The sequence below is a fragment of the Anarrhichthys ocellatus genome, unplaced genomic scaffold (assembly GCF_004355925.1).
Source record: "Anarrhichthys ocellatus isolate YVR2014 unplaced genomic scaffold, GSC_Weel_1.0 scaffold42, whole genome shotgun sequence".
In the NCBI taxonomy this organism is placed as follows: domain Eukaryota; kingdom Metazoa; phylum Chordata; class Actinopteri; order Perciformes; family Anarhichadidae; genus Anarrhichthys; species Anarrhichthys ocellatus.
In genome coordinates, this window is record NW_022280072.1 from 1,824,030 (window position 1) to 1,836,606 (window position 12,577).

A 12,577-nucleotide genomic window follows, 5' to 3' on the forward strand; every position below is an offset into this window, starting at 1 on the left:
GTCTGCCGTGGGCTTGGAGTGGATGTTGGAGGAAGCTTTGGAGAACCGGCATTGGCACAAAGTGAAGAGATTCAATCAATATTTCAATTCGCTCTTTGAACTGGGCTGACGAAAGCAAGATCGACGAGTTGCATGTATGCAGGCGTAGTTGTTGTACGTGCATAGTCATCAGATCAGAGTCAACCTGCGAGTGTGTTTGTTCGTGAGTGAAGACAAAAGAATTGGTTAGATGTCTTCATCAGCTCGAGAGGCAACGTACGCACAAATGGTTGTGTTGCTCGATTTCAGACCGAAGGTTCGACCTCTTAGTCTTGAGTTGGCCTGATTTTTCAGAGCATTGACGGTGTTGTTCCTCTTTCGGCTGCTCCAGTTAGGTCTCCACAGCCGATCATCGGATTGGTTACCCGGGCCTTGACCGATCCGGCACAGACAGTGGTTCAATGCATGTTCAATTGGCAGTAAATGGTTGGTCAGTTTCTCAGTCTTTGTAATTTACTCAAATATTTCTTGATCTAAATAACTTTTAAGTGTAGACTGTTCTGATAGCAAAACACTCACTTCACCTTCTGCAAGATGTTGTTTGCTGTTATAATAACGCTCTGAATATCTTATAGACAACCTTTTAACATGTTAGTTCTTGGATTGGCGAGTTTTACATCCATAACTAAAACGAATCAATCAAAAACCCAAATCGACAGTTTAAGGACTGATATAGTCTGAATAATTGTTTGATTTTCTTTATTTTCGTGTCATGCACATAATGTGCCAAACCCTCATGGGTTTATAAGACACGAAAGATACAGCTGTAGTGTTCAAACATATCTTTCAATAACAAAATTGCATGTTATTTCACTGCTCGGTCTTAAAATAAATATGCTGCCTTCTCAGGCCTGGCAAATACAATCTGCAAAAAAAAGATTCCTTTTCTGAAGCTCAAGTTTTTCAGCCAAAAGAAATCAAGAAAGATTGAGATGATTTCACTAAAGAATTATTTCGAGTATTTCTTTCTTCTGCAGTTTCACCTTCGTGTGTGTGTGTGTGTGTTGCAGCTCTTGTAGCAGTGATTGACGAGGAGCTGTGAGTGTGCAGTAGGAGCAGAGCTCAACCCCATCTGACTGATCTGTAAATATTCCCTGATTCTGCTGCCTCAGCAGTCTCTGCTGGAGCACAGCACATGGATCACATTGGCAGGGTACAGGCCGTGAGGGGGGGGCTAACAAGTAGAAGCGAATGAGAGGGGAGGCAGGGACAAAGTGTGGGGAAGTGGGAGTGTTTGAGAAAGAGGGGGAAACAGAGAGAGAGAGTTGGGCTGCAGAGTTCTCTTCATCAGAGCTGCAACATTGGGTCCTCAGGCCCTGCTGGACCAGAGCCAGAACCACACAGCAGCAAACAGAGGATCCACTCCCTCTGTTGTTCTGACTCCGGGCTTCTATGTCCTCTTCTCATACCAGCATCACTTTGGATAATGTGGATAGAGGAGATTAGATGGAATCTGATAAACAAGAGTTTCTTAATCAAAAAGAGTCAGACTTCAAAATCAAAACACGAAAAATTCAATGCAGGTCAAGAGTGCGTCTCTGCCTCCAGCGCTCGAGAAGTAAATCACAGAGCTTCTTATTGACTAGCAATTATGCTTCAAGTTTTGCTTTTCCAGGCACCCGAACTCCTTTTGACTTGTTAAGAAGTGTAACAACTTGTAATTGGAAATTTCAGGATCTCACGTATCCTTCCAGATCTTGTGACCTATGTGCAATGTCCAAGGACAGGACAAGATGAAATGGCCCTGAATTGTGTCTTTGTACCAGTTCAAGATAATGTGTAACTCATCCTCTCTCTCTCTTACTCAACCGTCTCCAGTGTATAGAAACCTCTCTTTGCTCATTTGCACATCTCATGTGCTGTGAGATTCCGGCTGCAGATGCTTGAATTAAACGTACAGAAAGAAAGAAGTTGACCTTTTGCTTTATTCAGCAGAAATTGCCACAACAAACTAAAACGGGGCAAATGGATGGCTAGACGGGTGAGGAAAAGTAAAAGGGAAATAAACGGGTAGAGAAAGAGAGGCAGGTGAGGTATAAATCTGCTTCCTTGTTCGTCTCCTGTCTTTTTATGTCGGTGGTGTTGAAGCGCTCAGCACTGATGGTGAGACGCAAACGCTTTGCTTCAGATGAAATGGACATATTGATATTAAAGGCCGTTCCTGCAGTGGAGCGTTACTGGGTAATTTGCTAAAGTAAAAGGACATTTTAGTCGTGACCTTTTATGAATCTATTTCTTTTAGACATTTCCGTCAGACGCACGAATACTCTCTCACACACACATCCTCCTTTTTCACATTTCACTGCAGCGGCATGCCGAGTGTTTCGGGGCGGAACTAAAATCTTTTAAAGCCACTTTGTGAGGTTGGTCCACTAGCTAATTCCATTCAGTGTGAAATGAAATTGTGAGCTGCTGTGAGGCTTGTCCAAGTCTTGATTCGGAGGCCTGCAGCTCCTTGAAAGGAGGATTTTAAAAAGAGCAAAGGTTTGACACAAAGTGGCTTTGTTGATTGCGTGAAATTAGGTCCTGCATGTGGGCTTTTTACTCTGCTGCTCTTATGCAAGACCCCGTTCTCCCTCTTATATAAAGCCTGCTAGCATTTCCATTACTCTTTTGACAGAAGCATTTGACAATAGCTTTCCTGTGCGGTAATATGATTACATTAACATGGGGGAACGGAGCCAGTTGCTCCCAGAAAGCTCAAATCAAACGGGCCGCTCTCAAAGGGACACCTTCCAGGGAGCTAAACGAGAGCTCAGCAGTTTATTTCTTCACTGTGTCTATTCACTCTCTTATAACGACTCCTTTTGTGCCTTTTTTTTCTGTTTGTGCATATTCTCAGGTCAGTTCTTGGGGCCCAAAAGCAGTGGAGGCAACGATGCTGCTGACCAACATTGCAAGCATGACACTAAAGGTAAGAGTGGTCAGCATTGTTAGCAATAGCTCCTCCTGTTATATGACATTGTGCAGAGCACGATGAGCAAAAAACAAAGGTGTCTATTTCAGAAATGCTTTGCAGATGCACCACACCTCTGGAGTGCTTTTTGTTGTAGTTCAAAACTGCCTTTGAACTTGTGTATTTTCTTCATGCTTGGCTTGAAAAGAGGCTGTCAAAATCCCATCTAAAGATTACTGCCACAACCGGTCCAGACTGACACTACTCTCCGTGGATATTATACAAAACACTCGAGGACACGCTATACAGAGTACTGAAGGAAACCATCAAAGGGAATGCAGGCTGCTTGATGCAGAGCCATTCAGCTGTCATATTTCATATTTAAGACCTATTTAAATCGCTTGAGTGAATTCAAAGTAGACATACAAATTGTTCAAAATCAAACATTTAGTGTTGGAAGATGCCTAATTTTAACAGACTAAAAACAAACATCCTCTCACTGCATGCTACATGTCGATTATATTTATACTTAAAATAAGATTATGTTGTATCTGTTTAAGAAGCTGCTTTATTGTTTTTGCTCATTTTGTTCCTTTGCCGTTTCCTGATAATAGCTGATGCAATGACCCAGTTTAGCCACCGGCATCATTAAAGTTTAATATCGGGGAAATTACCTTCTTAGTTTGCAGTTGTTTCACTTCAGGAATGCATTAAGTCAGCATTCTACGGAAATGTCACCGAAAACATTTGTCAACCAATTCTAGAGCAAATGCATAGAGGTGATTTAAAGCGCAGAGCTTCCAGGTTTGTTGTGAGATTATTTCGTAGTAGATTGCATGATGGAAAGGCTGAAGCTCCATTGCAGCACATCCCTGAGACGTTCATCCTCTTCTCCGTCTGCCTGTGTTTTATTTTGTGTTGTGTGTTCTCTGTCTGAGAGCTGCAGCAGATCTTATTTACCAATAATAATCTTCGCTGAACAGAGCCTGAACGCATCATAATGTAACTACATGGAACCTCCGTTCGATTGCCGTTAGCGGCGCTGCTAATGTTGATAGAGCTCCTTCTGTCAAGTTAAACACAGATTTGTTGCTCACAATGTAACGTTATCAGAGATTGACGATTAGAAAGCATAAATGCCGATGTCCTGATTGCACGCTTTTACTAAAAACCAGCCGATGACGCTCGTCGGTAAAGCTTTATTTCGCACGATGATGGTTTAACTGTAATTAATTCAAGGTTCACATGCGTGCCGAACCGCGAGGGGGGGGGGATCCTTCGACACTTTTCCACTACACCACTGGTAAGCTGGGTCAGTAGAGCTTTTAGCCCCTTCTTAGCTTTGAGTTGCTTTACCTACAGTCAGGGTCAGGCCAAACACACCCCTCTTACATGTAACCGAGTGCGTCTGACAACACGCAGAGAGAGGGGGCATTGTCGCCTCCATATTGACCCCAAGTTGTCCTTGTAATTAACGGATAACCTTTAATGAGGCGTTGGCCCCACGAGCCCTAATCACGGAAATGTCACATTCGTCCATTCGCGACACATCCAGCGCCTACACATGCATGCACACGTAAAGCAGCACACACACATGCGCGTAGAGTGGAGAATGTGTTAAAAGTGTGCTGTCATGCCATAAATGTCATCCGACTGTAATGTTCGGGGACTGCCTCGGCGCTCTTTACAGATGGATGGTGTGGGTGTGATGGGACCGGGCTGGGAAAGAGCAGCCTGTCACTGTGTGTTGTCATCCTGTGTTGAGAAGAACAGTGATCAGAGCACATGAACAAATTACTTTAATCTGATGACACATTTGATTGAATCAAGCGTGTCACAGCAGAATCCGTTCCACACGGTAAATATCAGATTATTAAAACGTTTTTTCCCCCCTGAGATAAACGATGTCGGGATCATTTTGTTAACATGAAAAGTGGCTGTATGTCCTGCCCCATATTTCCTATGTGAAGTCCTGCTTTTGGAGATCCGTATAGGAAGGTTTATACTTTTTAACAGTCGGTAGCAGAATTAAACGACCTGCTTGAGTTAAGGAATGGGGAAAAATAATGTGTGCTGTTAATGTGTCCCCTGAGGGTCGAACTGTCTCTAAAATAAAGAAATGGTTCCATATGAAAAATGTTTCGCCACATCGAGTCGATCGATGCTGCAACAGGAGGGGTCGGATGATTTAAGTCGCACTTTGAGATGTTAATGTTATAGAATGTCATCAATAGCCAGTTTAAGTGGTGATATTGTTGGGCTATATGAATTATATTAAGTCTATAATTACAATTGCAGAGTCCAACAGGATAAGGTCAACATAATTATAAAGTGTAATTCACAGTATGGTCTTCAAACTCAATTTCTTCAATGTATTCAATACACAATCCATTAGTGAAAGACTAATGGCTCGTGACTCTGATGACTTTGTTTGTACATAGACTGTAAATAAGAAGTGGACGTAGTCGTCGTGACGTCAAAGGTTGGTTTGTGGACGGCGGTTTTGAAGCCTCGGGTTCAGCGTGGTGGCCGGCGCCATCTTGTTTTTTTTGCAACCAGTGAACAGAAGTGACCATATTTGGACTGCGGATGAGTAACAGACGCTGTATGTGTCTCTGGTAGAGACCTGTCAATCACTGTGTAGCCCCGCCCTAAAGCATGCCCTGCTTTATGGTCTGTTTGACTTTAAATGGACCATAATGTACTAAATGAACATCATGCTGTATTGAAGAAGACTTGAAACCAGAGATTGAGACCATAAACTCATGTTTACAATGTTTACTGAGGTAATAAATCAAGAGAGAAGTAGTCATTTTCTCATAGACTTCTATACAACCAGAGGAGTCGCCCCCTGATGGTCACTAGAGAGAATGCAGGTTCATGATATTTCAGCATTGGCTTCTCTTTTAAGACCCGGAGGTTACCGCCTGGTTTGTACCAAAGAGAAAATTAAAATAATGAGAAAATTGGTGAATGCAGCAGGTTCTCCTTAGTCACTCGTTCAAGCCACTTAAGAGACAATATGTTTGTACAAGTGGTTCTTGAATGAGGCCCAATCCTCTCTTCTCTACACTCACAGCTTCCCTTCGATCTTTCTTCCTTTCTTCTACACTCTCTCTCTCCCGCCGCTTCCTTCCTGGCCTCTCTTTGAACACAAACAACTTTCTCTGACAGTCCATTTATGGGGAAGTAGATTGATGCGGGCGAGGTGTATGTGTATCTGCAGAGACGCACACTATAAAGAGGAAAACACACACACTCAGAGGAGCATCTCGCATCCAGCCAGATATCCATCAGGGAGCTGTTTGTAAGAAGGTTAAACTTTGCCCTGGATCTGGTCTCGCACGTAAGCTTTTTAGCTTGTCATTTTCTTATTGGGGCTAAATGGATTTTCCAGGTTTTGGCTGAAAAAAACCAACAAACAAACTCTCACCTGATGGGTTTGTGGGGGTATTAACATCTTCTCCTGGGGACGAAATGCTGATTTATTTAAATATCCAGGAATATTATAATAGAAATGAATGGATATGTGTCTGATTCAATGAACTATTTGCCAGGACTTTGAAGAGGCAAATGGGGTTTTAAAAGAGTGACATTCAATAAATGCTTCTAGGTCTATAGACTGAGACAGATCCTGATCCTAATGCGCAAATACATACACATCCAATGAACTTCATAGTATGTTAATGTTAAAGGGGGATATAAAATGGCATGTTTGGCCATTCATTGGCTCTCTAGCGGTGAGTGAGGCTCATCGTGTGCGTGTCATTTCACTGTAAATCGGTTTAGAAGTAAAACTGTCAACTTGCATCAAGCAGATACGTGACGGCCTCTGAATCTTGACGAGATTGTGTGTGGGGAGGGGGGCTTTTTGGGCCATTCTGCGGAGACATACTCGTGTACTCTATCGGTTGCCGACCACGTGTGTGTGTGTGTGTGTGTGTGTGTATATGTGCGCGAAGAGACACAATCGCATAGATATTCCCCCTGCAACTTGAGCTCTCGTCACGCCTCCCTGACTTTCTCTCATTGTCTGAATCTGAGATGAATGTACACACACACAGTCGCACCAATTATACCACCCGCACGAACACATTCTTCTTTAGGTTAGAGGACAATTTGTTCAGCATCTGTGAAATTAGACATGGGTTTACAATGTAGCCTTTTCAATACTGATCACTGTCATACGTGTGTGTGTGTGTGTGTGTGTCTGTTTTATTCTGAGGAGACTTTAATTCTTTTTTTTTGTTAAACGGGCACCGAGCTTGGTTTAACTTAAATCAGTGTTTGCACACGAGGAGGCCATCTTAATGTGCTGTATATTTATGAAGCCGTGACATGGATTTGTGAAATTGTTATTTTTTTTGTGCTTCATGCATGTGGTGAAAATGCTCCTTCGTGCAGGACGGCCTCAGGCACACACAAGTCTGTTAGCCATGACTGAATTGCTCTCCAAACTCTTATTTTCTGGTAGTGAGTCATTGACAAACCAAATTTACCAGTTTACTATGAACCTACTGTAGAATACAGCCCGTATACTGTATGTGCTGTTTTGTGTATTTGGGGGAAAAGGGCAGTGCTTCACAGTTCTGTTTATTTACCATGAACAGAATGACTGAAATGTACGACACGGTGTAGCAAAAGAAACGCATATCGTTGAAAAGAAATGTGGACAGCCATAGAAGAAAACTAGGTTGTTGATTGAGCTCAATGCAGCTTCATGTGCGTGAGACGCCCCGACGGATTTCTCCAAGTAACTGTTGGAATTTTGTGTTAGTCTGAGGGTGTGTGAAGTTCTTATTTGAGTTGTGTGAGGTTTTTCTTGTCCTTCTACAGCCTCCAGTGTAGCAGAAAGTATCAGAGCAGTCCGGTCAGGGTCTCCAAAATGTACTCGCCAAACATTAAATTTACTGGCAAGTGTTCATTTTTGACCCTGTGGCCATGTCTGTGGCCATGGTTAAGGTGGCTTTAATGTACACTTTTACATTTAGTGTTACCAAATGTTTCTGCTGGATCTCTGCTCCCTGGCTGTTATATACTTGTTTGCTTGCAGCTTAAGTTCCGGTCTTTGTTATGGTACAAGATGTAATTGCTGTGAGATTTGTGACAGAACAGCAAATCCTTAATTTATTTACAATCAAAACAAAAATCAAAAATGTTCCCCACCTCTTCCAAAATCAGTCTTGATTATTTTTACACTACATTTTGATAAAGCCCATCAATTTTACTCCGCAATCAATGTCTGCTCTAAAGGCTCGCTCTTATTTCTCCACCAGCGTGCGACTCTGTGAAATACCGGTAAACGCAACACGCTGTTGATGAGGACTGCAGTGTCAAATTTTGCTTAGTGAAGCATAAAAACATACTGGAAAGAAAAGAATAAGCGGTGAAAATGAACCGTGAGCTGTAAACGGATAAATAACACGGTATTTTAACACCACGCATGGAACACCTGCCTAAAATGTACTGAGGGATACGGAGGAATGCATCGGCTGCAATGTTTGTGTCCTCAACATTCAAGTGAAAGAAGTTTTCATGAGGATGAACCTTTGATCTGGAACAGCTTTGTCAGCCATCATGACTTATTTGGCCCAGAATACTGACTTCACCACACAGTGTGGAAGGTATGAAAGGTACAGAAAGTACACCGGTATGAGTTTGACTATAATAATAACTTTTATATAAAACCTTTTTAAAAACAGTTTACAAAGTGCTTTGACAGACGAAGCAAAAGGCAATATAACTGAAACGGTGAGGCCTAACAAAAACAAGACAAAGGTAAAAGTTAAACCCTGATAAAACGGAACAATAAACCAATCGATACAATAAGAACAAACAGACATACAATGAATAAATGAAATAACATGACAATAATAAAATCAAGCAGTAAAAAAAGTGTTTGTGAGCAAAGACGTGAAGTTCACAATTTGTCTCAACTGCAAGTCCGACATAAGTCGTGGAGGAAGAACCTTAAAAACATTTGGAACCACTAACTTTATCAGACGGTTGCTTTGACTCGCATGGTGCGTTCAAGCTCTACTATGTAAAAATAAGTGTGGGGCGAAGGTGAATTAAAACGCTATCGTGTGTTCAAATCAAATGTAATCTTGTAAAGCGTAGTTTTGGGAGATAAACTTGATTATAAACAGTTGTTTGACGGTTTTCACAGAAATATTAGATGTTAGGAAGTTAAACGGGTCATAATTCCCTCCAACAGTAGCTCTAAGCAGCTTCTCATACATCAAGAATATTAATAAAAATACAATCTTTTACTTCCTGTTCATTTAAAATGTGTGTATTCTGCAAATTACCACTATACATAGATGACAAAGTGAAAAGATGACATTTTGAATTTTTGACTGTTGCATTGACTTTGGTGATGGTTGAAATCATGCCGTGCAGTGCTTTTCCCCTTCAGAAGGAATTATATTGAAATTTTAGGAAAAACGCATGCATACCGTGATATATGCCGTTATCGTCCGTGCTTCAAAACTATACCGTGATATAAATTTGTGGCCATACCGCCCAGCCCCACTGGGGTTACATAGACTACTGTTGCAGGAAGTATGTGTGGTAGCATATCAGAACTGTACCACAGGCCTCTCATTTGTGTGTGTGTGTGTGTGTGTGTGTGTGTGTGTGTGTGTGTGTGTGTGAGAGAGAGAGAGAGAGAGAGAGAGACTGGACTCCAGTTAAATCAAAGCTGCCTCTGTGCTTGCTCCCAGAATCCCCTGTTGGTGAAAGCTCAGTTTGTCTGGGAGCTAAAAGAGATGGTGAATTATTAAAGCTTGCTGAAGCTTCACTCAAAGGGAACCAGCAGACACACACACCTACACACTGAAAGGCCGGTCCAATGTAATACCCACAGGGTACCATACTCTCAATCGCTACACATGAAGAATGTTGACTGCTCATGCTGAGCAAAGCTGGAGGATTTTACTGTTTGCAACTGCAGATGGACTGCTGTATCCTTTCAAACCTGCAGCTATAGGCTGCTATTACTACCGCAGGAAGAAAACGCATCATCCCACCTAGCTCGCAACATTTGAACTCAAGAGTCAGACAAGATTTATGAAGAGCTGCTGCTGCCTTTTCATTCTCTAACCTTTTGTAGAGATTCATTCTGGTGACATTTATGTTTTATTGGATAAACAGCGGATGGAAAAGAGACGAAAGAGTGCCGAGTCACTTCAGTGACACGCCGCTGTTGGCTGTTATTAATTTGAGTGTGTAATGATGCAGTGCATTGGGGATTATTGAAAGTTAACTCTCGGAGATTTAACAGACATAAACTATGCACTTTTCAATTACGCCGCAAAGCCGGGAGAAATCGAATCTATAGCTTCCTGAAAATGAAAGCCAGCAGATAAATCCTGGCTTTCCATCCCGGTGATCCTTCAACAACGATCTGACTGACTCGCTCTTCAGAGCTGTGTTCATAGTGTGGACTGCATGAGAGGCGTCTCTACAAGGTGTTTTCTTTATCCTCCGTATTGTTTTGACACTTTTGAAACCACTCCTCTCTGCAGTCGAAGTTGCACTGGCTTTTGGTTCACTAGCTGACATCGCTGCACTCTCAGAACAACAGAATAGTGAAGTTTATTTTCTAAAGGTGCAATGGATCATAAAACTCACGGTTCGGATCGTATCGCTGAATTTGAGTCACGGATCGGATCGGCACAAAAGGAAAAAAAGGAGCGATCACGTTTTTTTTGCCCGCGCTACCAATTGCCGATCATTTATGATGCAGATGTTTTTTTTATGGATCTGTTTTGTTATAGCAGCTGGTCTACAAGGCCCTCGAAAACCATTTCAACTGCTCTGAACTCGGTGGACTTTATTAGAACAAACTATTCAAATGAAAATAAAGGATTGTATTTTTATTGAGTATAAAACCTTGTCATTAATAGTTTCAATGATGTATAATAAGCTGCTTGGAGCTGGTGTTAGTAAGTTAAACAGCTCATAATTCATCCCCGACACACATTTTACAAAATATCATTTGAGCGTCATGATTTACCTTCGCCCAATACTCATTTTCATTGAACAGTCTGAACGCATCACAATGTAACTAAACTGAACCACCAGACGTTAGCTGTTAGCGGTGTTGCTAACATGTCAAGTTCAACACCGATTTGTTCACAATGTAACATTATCAATAGATGGCTTTAATGCCGATGTCCTGGTCGCATATTTTACTGAATATCAGCTGATAACGGCTCACACGTGCCGAACCGCGAGGGGGGGAACCGTACGGATCGACAGCGTTCCGTTACCACAAAAATATTTAATGACACAATTTAGATTTACAGTAAACCCTGAAATCCAGACAACGAAAGTATCGGCGCAGATTTAGAATTTGTATTTAGAGACGCTGACGTGGTTTGCTCTGCCTCAGCGGTCCTAATAATGCATGTTGGTTGTGATTAGTGTAATGATCGTGCACTACTTCAGTCACAGATTTCTTCTATTTCTTAGAATATCATTTGAGGCTTATCTTTGCTATAAACATGTTGGTGCTTAAAAGCAATAACAATGTTTTGGTACATTTTTCTAAAATGAGCGCCGAGAGAATAAAGCAGTGGTGTCCCAGTGGTTTAATCAAGCTGCTCAAATGGAGCCAGTCTTGAGCACTAACATGAAGTCATTTGTGCCACCTAGATGAGCCGATGATCAGGTGCTTCCTGTAAGTGCCATCTCCACACCCATTCACACAATAAAACGCTCTATTTAAACGTCCGGCTCCATACATCGGCTCTTTGCCCGTCATGTTGGCCGCTGCTGCATTGCAGTTTCAAAAAGCTCAGCCTTCACCCAATATTTATTTAATTTAAGCTCATTCATGGACGACTCATTATCCCTTAAGTCTGATTACCTGCGCCTTCAAACCGATATTTTAACCATCCAGTATGTTATTGTTGTATAGATTCTGTTACACTGAGCGACGGTGTGAAGCCTCGACTCCTTTTGCTGTGAGACTAGAGTGAACACCAATGAAGCACACTAGCAGGGACCTATAGAAAGTGTTGGTAACAACGTATTGTATCGGTGTAAATGATGAGCAGGACGTTTCATAGTGGGATGAGTTAATCACTGAAATGTTTGCCAAATTACCTCTAAAATAGTTTAAACCTCCAGGCACTCATTGTATTGACCCGTGTGACAAATGCCACCAATCTGCCACTCCAGGAAGGTTAAAACAAATGCGTTCAATTACCTGCTAATGCTGTTTGATCAAGGTCTAGTGTATAACAGTAGTCAAAGTCCTCCGAGCCCCCAGGTCTGCCATACTTTCCTTCTGCATTTCCTATTTGCCGTCATTTTCTAGTCTTGGAGATTGCAACTAATCTATTCTCGCTAGCCAGTGGCAAGTTGCAGCTGTGTGTGTGTGTGTGTGTGTGTGTGTGTGGGGCAGCCTCCATTGACTGCTGCTAGTCAAGCTGGCATTCATTATCAAGCAGGTAATAACACAGAGCACTGGGTCTAACTCAACCGGCAGTGGACTCATTAATATAAACAGGACCCTAAACCCAAACTCAATTTACTTGAAAGCCTCTTTGGAGACGGGGGTTCAGTGAAGAGTCTTCGCCTGAGAGTGTGTGTGTGTGTGTGTGTGTGTGTGTGTGTGTGTGTGTGTGTGTG